Source organism: Lactuca saligna, chromosome 3, assembly GCF_052625555.1.
Source record: "Lactuca saligna cultivar CGN05327 chromosome 3, ASM5262555v1, whole genome shotgun sequence".
Classification (NCBI taxonomy): domain Eukaryota; kingdom Viridiplantae; phylum Streptophyta; class Magnoliopsida; order Asterales; family Asteraceae; genus Lactuca; species Lactuca saligna.
The window spans coordinates 4,912,987-4,925,740 of NC_136419.1; the positions used below are offsets into that span (position 1 = coordinate 4,912,987).

The following is a 12,754-nucleotide window of genomic DNA, read 5'->3' on the forward strand; positions in this document are numbered from 1 at the left end:
TTGAAGGCAAATAATGTAGTTTATTTGACATATATGAATCTTATTTATATATAAAAGATTCCTACTAAAATTTTCACTAAAGTATAGATAAAATAATTATTAAGGAACTATACACTTTGGAGTATGACTTTCGTTCCAATGAATGTTTATGATTAAGCATAAGATACAACCCAGTAGTACCATCTAAAGCCTTTGTGATGATAAAGGGTGAATTAAACTTTATCTGATATAGGTTACTTTCTAATCGGTAGAAATGTCCTCCTTTTAACCTTTTTGGGATTATACTTCAATCACTATTAATTGTATCTAGAATACACACACCAAATAATTACATAATTGTAAAATATTCTAAAAGGACATTTAAATTATTATAGACAAACCCACCAAGATAAGTGCCTTTATTCTTCTGAAAACTGAGTTAGGAGAAAGCAAGCTTCTAATGAAAAAGCAAGTGAGAGGCACATAGACGTTGAAGTATTTCAAGAACCATATCCTGATGTAACAATTTTTGGCACTAGTTTTAACAAGAAATTGTTAAAGATGAATAATAGCTATTCAAAATACAAATTGTTCACAATAATGGTAGAAATCATCTATGACTTTAGAAATATGGAATCTCTCATTGATGAGTTCTTGATGGTTTCTAGTTAAAACATCAACTACCAAAATGTTATATCAGACCTTGAGTCTAACAAATGACTTAGTGCCACGAACATTGAGATGTAATCCATGTTTAATAATCAAGCATGGGCTTAATCAGTCCTCTTCTCTATAGAAAGGCTAGAAGGAGTAAGAGATTCTACTAGAAATAATATATATATATATATATATATATATACACACACACACACATATACACATTTGGTAATACTTGTTATATAAGGATTTTATCATACTCATGACATTGACTATGATCAAAACTTTCACAAGTAGCTATGATTAGATTAACAAGGACATTATTTACTATAACTTCATATTCTCAATATGAAATATAGAAAACAGATTTCAAGAAAGACCGCTTTTCTTAATAGATATCTACTAGAAGATATCTATCTAGCTTAGTTTGGAGGTTTTCTTAATCCATGTGTATCCTAACCAAATGTGTAAGGCTTAAGATCCACTTATGGATATAAAGCAGACATCTCAAGGTTGGAATAGTCATTTTAATATAAAGATACAAGGTATGCTTTATATCAAAATGAAAAGCACGTGTGTGTGTTTACTAAGAAGTAGTGACAGTATAATGATATTCTTAATCTTGTATGAATGAGACATATTTAATCATTTGAAATAACATTCCGACTATGCAAGGTGGTTTTCACCTTGACTCGAAAAGTATTTCTAAAATGGAAGACTTAGGAATGACAAAATACATTCTTGGTATGTAAAATATATAGAAATAGATAAATATTAATGTTGAAAGTTTTAAACTCTTTGCATGAATTAACAACATATTGAATGATGTCAAGATACAAGATTCCTTTGGATGATTCTTTGCATTGTTACATGGCGCCTTTTTAGTCTGTCTCAAAGGACCTAGCATATAGGTTGAGCTAAATGGAATGATTTATATTTTGTTTGCTTGTCAAATAAATCCATCATTTATTTCATATCATGAGATACAAAATTGAAAACGTGGTTAAGTCACTAGATTATAGTGAGAACATTCTAAGAGTACTTAAGAAGTGCTAAAAGAATGTATATGAGATAATTAGTTTAGAATTAAATCTTAATGTAAAGAGCTACATATGATTTTGAATTATAAATAAATATAGATAATTATGAGTTATAATTCGATTATGACTTCATTTTGGAATGAAGAGTAAGTTTAGTTGGAATGAGGTCCAAGCAAAACATAATGACACAATCTACTACAAAAGAGGAATACACAACTTTTAAAGTCGAACTCAAATATGATTGGATGAATGAGTTTATTGAAAAACTATGTTGATTTCTGGCATTCAAGGATCACATAGAAATCTTTGTGACTTCAAGAGTTCACTAAATCAAGCTAAGAGACTCTATGTCCCGAAAGAACACCAGTCATATTCTCTAAGATATTTAACTATACCTAGAGTAAAAGACAAATATGGGGATATTGTATTCGTGAAATTCACACACTAAATTTAGTCTAACCCATTAATAAAGTCTTTCCTTCTAAGCAAAGTATGAGTGGTCACACTTCATCCATAAGACTTTTATTATTCTAGTAATGGCATTTTGGTTTGGATTTAGTATTTGGATATTAGAACATTAGGACAACAACTATTATATTGTTTATGATATATTGGGATATGATCATTGCATTAATACGTGTTGTGTTCTATATTAACATGTTTAATCCGTGAGTAATTTTATTATTCTAAAAGTTCATTGTATGGGGAGTATTTTAATCCAAGGTATTTAGGGTTGCATGTACACTTAGGAGTGCTAGAATGCTCAAAACCCAACAGATACATAGTGGGATTTAAGTATGGGGAGTATTGTGCTTTGATATGGTCAAATGACGATCCTTAACTGAGCAGCTAAAAAAGCCATTTTCAGGTATGGTGTGAAGTATGCAAGAGGCTTATGTAGTCAAGATGAGATTTGTTCCTCTTATGTGTTGAGAGCTAGACATCTAACACACGTTACTTGAAGTTGAATTACAATGAGATCTATTGCAATCCAAGGCTCATGTTCAACAGGATGTCTGTAACAAAAGGGATAATTGATAAATTTACCTTAATACATCAATTGAAGCTTGGAATTTTGGAAATTGGATATCGATGAATGGCATGCTTCGTCATGTGTTATTGGGGGCAATGAAATGTTGCTAGACGTTCACCACTATCTATATTAACCTATGACGAGTCTTGTACAAGTGGGAGATTGAAAGATATAGTATGCCCAAGAGTCGGTATATAATGATATTGCTAATAATATATGATCCTATAGGGTCACACCCTATAGCAAATTACCATCAATTGATTATTTATTAGTATAATTTGATTATTAATAAATATATCAACATGTATATTTAATTGGAAAATTATTATTTCATGAAAATAGAATTTTACTAATTGAGAATTTATTATTTGTGGAAATAATATTTATTGGAGAAATAAAAACTTATGAAATATATCATAAGGTATGATTATTTATAAGTTATATTTATATCTTAATAAACTAATTCAATTTATATAAAAAGTTGTTTTATAGAAAATAAGTTATATATATATATATATATATATATATATATATATATATATATATATTAATAAACTAGTTAGAGTCTATTTATATAAAAGGTAGTTTTATATAAAAGATATATTTATAAATATATTAGACTATATATATATATATATATATATATATATATATATATATATATATATATATATATATATATAGCATCTAGTCATAAATAAAGAAAGAAGAAAATCATCCCTTGTCCCTTTGACCATTATCGCCAAAAATAAGGAGCATGGGGGGTCTAGTTGCTTTTTCTTTGTTTAATATATCTCCCATACACTAGAAAAGATCATGCTTTCTTTAGCTTTATGGCCTTGCTTTTGGTCTACACTAGATGGCACATAAAGGTAAGAACTTGCTAGTGTTTTTTTAAAGAGTACTTAGAACTTGTTTTTCCTCTCATTTGGGACTCCAAAATCGTGAGTTATTTTGCTCCCAAAGGGCTGTCAATTTTTTGAAATTGCAAGCCCTTATTCCCTTCCTCCTTCTTGCATTTTGATTTTAGACAAAGTCCCTAAGTTGCATCACCTTAGAACATATATTTGATATATATATTTCTGAGGGGTTTGAACAACTAATTACAAGTGTATACTAGCATGTTTTTATGCTTCTACTCTTGCTTGGTGGATACTTCTAGAGAGCTTATAATTTATAGTTTAATGCAATCTTCATCAACTTCCAACCTCCCATGAGGATCAAAGCCTTTAAAGGTTGTTTCACTTTCTCTCTATGCCTGTTTTAATCTTTGTAACTCTTGCAAAATGATCCTTGGTGGGTATACTAGCTTTAATTTTATTCAATATTTTAAAGCTTCCCTTGCCATTTTACTAGTTGTGAAACCGAATATTTGAATAAAAACCCAACATACACCTCACTTAGTTTGGCCCAAGACAAAAGCCCAAACTCAAAATCTAAAAGGCACAAAACCAAATAATCACTAAAAGTCCATACTTGTCCTAATTTTCTAAATTGGACCCTGTACATAGCTCAACATAACCCTTGGTTAACCTTGATAAAACTTCTGGTCAAAAAGAACGTCAACAGCCCATGATGACCATAACACGTTGTGTTGCCCTTTGGACACCAAGTGTCCTTCCCTCTCCAGATAATCGGGTAATCCTCGGCCAACATGCCGTGTTGGCTTACAAACAAGCTGTGTTTGCCCGAGATTCAATGGCTTAATACAATAAGCACTAAATCCTTGAAGACATAGCCCTAAAACATAGATTTGACTTCCTTGAGTTAGAAAACCACATAAATTTGCCAACTTTACATTTATGCATGTCTAAATGAAGCTCTTAAGCATAAAAGGACTTAACAAGGGACTTAAAACATGCATGTAACCAATTATCTCATAAAGATTGCACCTTTAAGCTCAAAGGGACCAAAATAAACTCAGATCCGGAATAACATGCCCTTGAATGTCTTCACTCTTTCCTTAACCCAAAAATTGACCAAAAGCACAACAAAGCACAAAAGAAGAGATATAAACATATACAAGACAAGATGCAAAACTTGATACCTCATAAATCTTCCTCAAAAGATGATGATTTTGGATCTAAAGCCTTTCCCCCAAACAAAGCAACTTCAAGATCTCCTCTTCCTTCACAAAGATCAACAATGAACACCAAGGACTTCATATGTCACACCCCCAAACTAAGATGGCGGAAACCTTCGGGGGTGGAGGACATCATGTACAGTATCATAACAATACACAATAGTAAAACAAGAAACAACATCCATTGCATTAATAAAATAGTTAGTAGATGTGTGTTCTTTGTATAGTAGTATGGCACCATAAATGTAAAGCAAAATAAAAGACGAGTCTGAACATGCTCCGTCTTCTCAAAAACCTGTGCTCGTGTACCTGTCTACTGGTTTCCAAAGAATAAAAGTTATTATGAAAAAGATTATCAAAATTTAAGTTGGTGAGTTAATAAGTATTTTAGTGTCAAGTGTTTTCATTTGTTTAATGAAAATGTTTGCATACATCCTTGAAAATCCTATATTGTTTAATCAAAATTTAAGTTGGTGAGTAATCTTCTACCCAAGACCAGACTGTTTGTAAATTCTGTTATTTTGAAAATAGTCTAAAATGTATGTTTGTACTTGAAATAGTGTCAAATGTATGTTTTCCATATTTGTAAACCATCTTTACTAGAGAAATAGTATGCATTTCTCATGTGAGAAATCACTGTAAGAATGTAATGGAAAATGAATATTTATAGTAGTATTGAGTAAAAATAATCTACTGATGCATTAACTACCTTGTAACCAAATTGGTTAATTAAGGTTAAAATGTGATTAAGGTTATAACCAAGTTTGATTGACTAGTATAAAACACGACATTCTTCAGGCGTCGAAAAAGATATGACATTTGTCACCCGTAGACCTGCCGGTCCTAACTATACCTAACAGTCAAGGTGCAGGATTGTCAGTCCCGTATAGATCTATACACAAACTCATGCTCTCCCTCCAGGAGACTCTGGTTATAAAATGTGACATAGCAAGAATATTTCTATGCCATGAAATAGTATCATCACATTTTAGTTATCTTGTTCTTGTTATAGTATGGAAGTTCCTTCTTGTTCTCATGAATGAATAGTATACTTTGTAATGAATGGTAATAGTATGTATGTATTGAATCTTCTATGTTTCTCTATTCTAGAAAATAGTATGTATTAATCCTCTAAACTATACCTATTATAGTTTACTAGTATGTTTGTTTGAACTGTTACTTATTTGGAGGAAAGAGTTAAGTGCTTTTTGTTCGTTTCCCTATGAAAATGTTTAACACAATTAACTTATGCTCTACTTGTATTCCCCCCCCCCCCCCCAAAAAAAACACATTTAAAAAGGTAAATTATATGGGTCTGAACTCACCTTATGTGAGTGATTTGTTTGTAAGTTTGATATAGGATGATTGTTTCCACACGATATATTAGCATGAAACTAGTGAATATAACCTCAAAGGTGTTAAGGAAGCGACTTGGGATGTAAGAATTACTTACAAAAGAAGTGTTAGAAGCAAAATCGAGTGACTGCTTGTAGTTCATGGTTGGGCTTTGGTGTTTACGGTCGCAAACGATAACTTGAAGATTCAAGTGTTTTCAGCTGTAAACTTAAGTGTGTGATCTCAATGTTCTTGGTGAAACCCAGGAGATTCAAGAGTTTATGGATGTAAACACAAAAATGAAGGGTGATTGATTGATGAAAGGAAGAACACTAGATATTCTTATCAAGATCCGAAGGTGAATCAAATGATCTTCGGATGATAGTTGATAGAAAACTAGGGGTTTTTGATTGAAGATATTGAGTGAAAAAGCCTGAGTTTTTTATTAGAAAACTAGAAGTCAGGATTATTTCAGTCAAACACACACACACACACACACACACACATATATATATATATATAGGGTAGAGTTTGCGGTCCGAAGGAGTTCACGGCTGAGAACCGAAGGTTTATGGTCAGAAGTGAGTTCACAGCCAAGAATGAGGTTCTCAGTTGCGAGACGTTTACGGTTGCGAGGGATTTTAGGTTCCTGCGAGGCTCCTCAGATTTTGAGTGTTTAAATTTCTAATTTCTACAAGCCTTTTATATAAGTATTTAACTTGTAAATGTTATTTATCTAAACTTAAGATTACATAAAAGCACAAGTTTGAATTTAATTGGATAAGTTTGACTTTTACAAGATTGAAATTACGAGTTGTCACAACATCACCCCGTTAAAGAGAATTTCTTCCCAAAATTAAGTCAATAGAGATACACATGGACTAGGGAAGAGATGAGGGTACTTAAGTTTCATTTGATCCTCCTGCTCCCAAGTGAATTCAGGTCCCCGCTTTGCATTCCAGCTATCCTTCACGATCGGAATACGACTTTGTTTGATTTGATTGACTTCCCTATCCATGATTTCTACCGGTTCTTCCACGAAGTTGAGACTATCATTGATCTCGATTTCATTGAGTGGGATTACAAGAGTCTCATCATATAAACACTTCTTTAGGTTTGACATGTGGAAAATAGGGTGTACATTGTTAAGTTCTTGAGGTAGTTTGAGCTTGTAAACTACGGGGCCGATTTGTGCGAGAATATCGAAAGGCCCAATTTACCTTGGATTCAGTTTTCCACGCTTACCGAAGCTTATCACGCCCTTCCAGGGTGAGACCTTCAATAGGAAATGGTCACCAACCTAAAATTCCAAGGTCTTTCGTCGTTTATCTGCGTAGCTTTTCTGTCTGTTTCGCGAGGCTTTCAGTCACTCTATAATTTGTACGATCTTCTCTATAGTTTCTCGAATGATTTCTAGACTGGTGAGCGTGTTGTCAGGGACTTGCCCTCTAGCTAACTGAGTATCACCAACTTTAGCCCAACACAGAGGTGATCTGCACTTGCGGCCATAGAGGGCTTTGTATGGTGCGACCTTTATGCTAGTGTGATAACTGTTATTGTAAAAGAACTCGACAAGGGTAAATAAGTATTTGATTCCTTTCCAAAGTCTATCAAACAGGATCACAAAATATTTTCTAGAGTTTTTATAGTCCTCTCACTCTGTCCGTCAGTTTGCAAATGGTAGGCTGTACTCATATCCAGTCTAGTTCTCAGTGCCTTCTGTAGTGACTGCCAGAACCTCGAGGTGAATCTAGTGTCTCTATCAGAGATAATAGATTTGGGTACACCATGCAGTCATATTATCTCTCTAAGGTAGCTTCTGGTCAGTTTCTCCATTTTATCGGTTTCCTTAATTGGTAGGAAGTGCGCGGATTTGGTTAACTGATCCACAATCACCCAAATGGAATCGAGAACAACCTTGTCTTTGGCAGCTTAGTTATGAAGTCCATTGTAATCCGCTCCCACTTCTACTCAGGTATCTCCAGTGGTTGTAGTAAACTTGAGGGCTTTTGATATTCTACCTTAACTTTGGCGCAAGTAAGACACTTGCCCACGAAGGTAGCAATCTCTGGTTCCATGTTAGCATAGTGGATGAGCAATTCTCGTTTAATATCTGTTTTGCTGCCTCTTCCATCTCCTTCCTATTCGTGAGAAGATCCTTCAAAATTTTAGCGTATTTTAGAATTTAGGACACTACTTCGGATTTCTTGTCTTGCTTGGCTCGACTCGGGAATGACAATGGTGGCTGATACGGATTGCATGGAAGATTTTTTTTGGCTTCAACAGATGATCACGTCATGGTTGGATCTTCACTACGTCGCCGTTGGTGTTCAGAGTCATTGTCTTGAATTTTATATTCTGGTTTCTGCACAACATTTAAATTATTGTTAAAAATAAGAACCAAATGAGTAATAATTTTACCACTCCTAGTTGTGATGTCGATGACATGTACCTTCAGATTGTGTTCTGTGTTGCTCAGAAGTGTGCCTATTAATCATTCATTGAATTATTTTAAGGGTTCACTTATCTATTGCTCGATATTACGGATTGAGGCTTGCTGATTTCGAATGCTAGCATTAGTCACATCGTGTCTTTTCTCTAATGCAACTGTGGATCGTGCAAGAACGGATTCAAAGTCATTCTTCGTGGGTTTTTTACAATTTTCATTACACCTATCACCATTAGAATAGCAAGCTTGAACTTTCCGATTCCTATCCTATTCAAGGTCACAATCCATTGTTTAGTGAGGACTGCTACAATTATCGCATCCAACACAAATTGCTTTGATGGATTGATCCATCATCATCATTCTTTGGACCATCGATACCAGTTTTTCCATAACCTCTACCATGTACTCATTTCCTCCATCTAAATTTCTCTTCCTCTAATAACATTTTAATGCATGGTATGACATTCGCGCGGATGTTTCTCGAATTCTTCAATAAACTCCTTAATCGTAGCTAGTTCTTTCTTTGTCATTGGACCTTGAGAGTCAAGTAGTTGTATTGTTGTAACATTCACCCCATCGTAGAATATGGATACCTCTATCGTGTTGGGGGAAATTCCTAAGGATGTCTTTATATCTCTACCAAGCTTTAAACAAGGACTCACCATCATTTTGTTGGAAATTTGCTATATTCTTCTTGAGCTTGAATATTTTTTATGGTAGACTATATTGTTCAATGAAAGCTTCGTGTAGATTCTCCTAAGTTGTAATTGCTCCAGGTGGAAGGGAGTTTAGCCATAGTTTTGCATCTCTCATGAAGGTTACTGGGAGCATTCTTAATAATATTGCTTCTAGTGAGACATTAGGAATATTGAAGTAACTTGAAATGTCATTGACCTCATCCATGTGCCTAAACGCATCTTCAAATTGACTTTATGCCGATCTCGATTAAAAGCTTTGACATTATCATCGACATGGATTGGTTAAGTCTTTATCATGCTGATATCCTATGTTATGAAAAGCCATTCGTCTTAATCTGCCAAGTAATGAATCTATTGTTAACTATGTCAACAAACTCGGTATGAATCTTCAAATCATTTCTTGCATCAAGGCCCATAACTATCTTCGCAAAGTTTATTGTGCCTTCTCAGCTCACGTGGTTGATAATACAAAAGAAGTGAAAAGCATCAAGGATATCCCTGAAGTCTGTGATTTCCCTGATGTATTCCCTGAAGATCTCTTAGGAGTTCCTCCTGAACGCCAAGTCGAATTTCGAATCGAGTTGATTCCCGGAGCTACCCCCGTAGCTAAATCCATTTATCGTCTTGCACCATCAGAGATGCAGGAACTATCCATCCAGTTAAATGAACTTCTTAACAAAGGTTTCATTAGACCAAGCTTCTCACCTTGGGGAGCACCGATATTGTTCATAAAGAACAAGGATGGATCGTTTCGCATATGTATAGACTACCGAGAATTAAATAAACTTACTATCAAAAATTGATACCCTTTACCTCGAATTAATGATGTTTTTGATCAACTTCAAGGAGCCAATTTCTTCTCCAAGATTGACCTGACATCAGGATCCCATGAGTTATGAGTCCAGGAGGCATATATTCCAAAGATTGCTTTTAGAACTCGCTACAGTTACTATGAATTCGTAGTGATGCCCTTTGGTGTAACACTAGTCAAACGTAGGTCAATAACAATCACATGTGATTATACCAATCATGTAATGTGATTTTGTTAAACTAGTAATGTAGTAAACTCACTATGTATTTCATGATAATTCTAATATAAATATTAAATTTCATACACACTTTATGGTATAAATCAAAGTATACATCCATACAATTTCAAAAATGTAGAGAACATCTAAATCTGACTTCACATGAAGAAGTTATGATAAACCGAACACTATAAAATCTCTATAACATAAGGAATTTAAAATAGGCTTATAATTAGCTATTGGAGTCTAAAAGAGAGTTTTAGTGCTCGTAAATACCTACGCATGGATATAAAGAACGTCAAAATCGGAGTTTGTATGCAAAGGTTATGGCATTCCGAAGATTTAGCTTTTAAAACCCTAAACTAGCTAATTCACGACGTGAGTTTTATGACGGTCGCGATATTCTGTCATAATTCGGAATCTAGAAGCTACGAGAGGATAAAATCCAATTCACGACGTGAGCTTTATGACACTCACGACGTGGGGTGTCATGACCATCATCCGAAGCTAGGGACGCAAAGGGCAAGTCTACGGAGTGAATCATGAGACTCACGATGTAAGCCTTATGACACTCACGACGTGAGTGTCATAAAATCTTACTATAAATAGCAAGATCGACCCATTCACTTCCTTACACCATTTCCTTTCTCCTCTCTCATTTGCTGAAGCCCTTCTTGCATCCCGAGCCCCGACAACCTCATACGCTGACCATTTCTACCTAGATTACATCAAATCACGTTACTAAGATGAGTTTCACGGCCCTACTTTCTAATATTTCGGGGGAAAACGCATGCTAGTCATTGTATATATGTTATTATTATGTCTATATGATAGTATATAGTTATGATAATCGAGATATGATTGTTCTAAATACAACATTTTGAATACATACAACTATTATTAATGTAGATCTTGAGTTATACTTAGGATTCTATATATATTTTGTGTGTGATATAGTTCCGAAGTTATATTCGAAAGTTTTATATGTTAAGTTATATAGTATGTTGCAATTAATAGTTTTATGTCAAGATAAAACTAGATATGTTATATGTTGTTATTATTAGTTTTATGTCAAGATAAAACTAGATATGTTATATGTTGTTATTATTAGTTTTATGTCAAGATAAAACTGGATATGTTGTTATTGTTAGTTTTATGTCCAGATAAAATAAGAAACGTTATATGTTGTTTTTATTGGTTTTAGGTCAAGATAAAACCTGGTTTTTACTTCAAGATATAGCTGTTATACTGCCTAAATATTATGAAGTTAGGAGTAATGTTCAAAAACCAAAGTCTAGTAACTTAAGGTTTTAGACATGAAAATGCTTTTGTTGTTAGAACTATAGAACATCGTCAAAGTCTACCTAAGCTACTGTATTCATCATCTAAGTTTGGGGATCTTAGTGAAAGTCATCTGACCTGTATTCGTTAATCCCGTGTGAGCGAGTAAGTCGTGTATAAATAGTATACGGGTTGACCAGCCCACTTGTGAATGTTAGCTACAATCAACCAAAAGCGAGTGATGGACTATCTATTTATTTGTTATTGTTCCGGTGTCGATGAAACGTTCGGAAACTACCGCAACGTATGATGCTTGTGCTACCACAAGGTGTAATCCTTGTACTATCACAAGGTGTGCTCCTTGTACTACCACAAGGTGTGATCCTTGTACTACCGCAAGGTGTGATCCTTGTACTACCGCAAAGTGTGATCCTTGTACTACCGCAAGGTGTGATCCTTGTACTACCTCAAGGTGTAATCCTTGTACTACCGAAAGGTGTGATCCTTGTACTAATAATAAGAGGTATAAAACTAAGTCATACAGTCATAGCTACAGACTCATGGTAGAACAACTATAGAAGCATTATACTTTGTCAATATACAAGTATGAATGTTAAGTATAAGTTTCCCAAAGACTTATACTCTAAGTATAAGAATCTAGTAGGTATATTACTTGTATATTAAGTAAACCACTATACCTATCCTACTTACTCGTATAGAATTGAAATAGATTTATACGTAACGGTTTTACTCGTATGGAATTGAAATAGATTTATATGTAGCAACTTAGTTTGTATGGAATTACAAACATTTATACTTATACTCTAGGTTCAAAGAATGTTTAGGTATAACACTTATTTGGTAAGTAAGCCATTATACCTAAGATATATATGCTAAATGTTTGAGAGTCAAAATGATACTATCGAAACTATACTTTTGAACTTGGAAAATGTATTATTTTTGTATGGAGTCAAAAACCTGTGGACTCACCAACTTTATGTTGATGTATTTTAAATTGCATGTGTTTTCAGGAAGTTGATAACTATGATACGAGAAATGACGTTACACTGCCCGGTGTTTCCGCCGACGGTCGGGGTGTGATATTTGGTTTAACAAACACACATGCAGTGTTCATGGACTTTCTGAACCGCATGTATCGACCTTACTTAGA

At 34.0% G+C, this 12,754-nt stretch overlaps 1 non-coding gene across 1 annotated transcript; it reads left to right on the forward strand.

The window, feature by feature from the left end:
* Nucleotides 1-9,171: 9,171 nt before the first annotated feature.
* Nucleotides 9,172-9,278, forward strand: LOC145037995 (small nucleolar RNA R71). The gene has a single exon (XR_013679100.1). It is a non-coding gene; the product is annotated as a small nucleolar RNA R71 (small nucleolar RNA).
* The last annotated feature ends 3,476 nt before the right edge of the window (nt 9,279-12,754 follow it).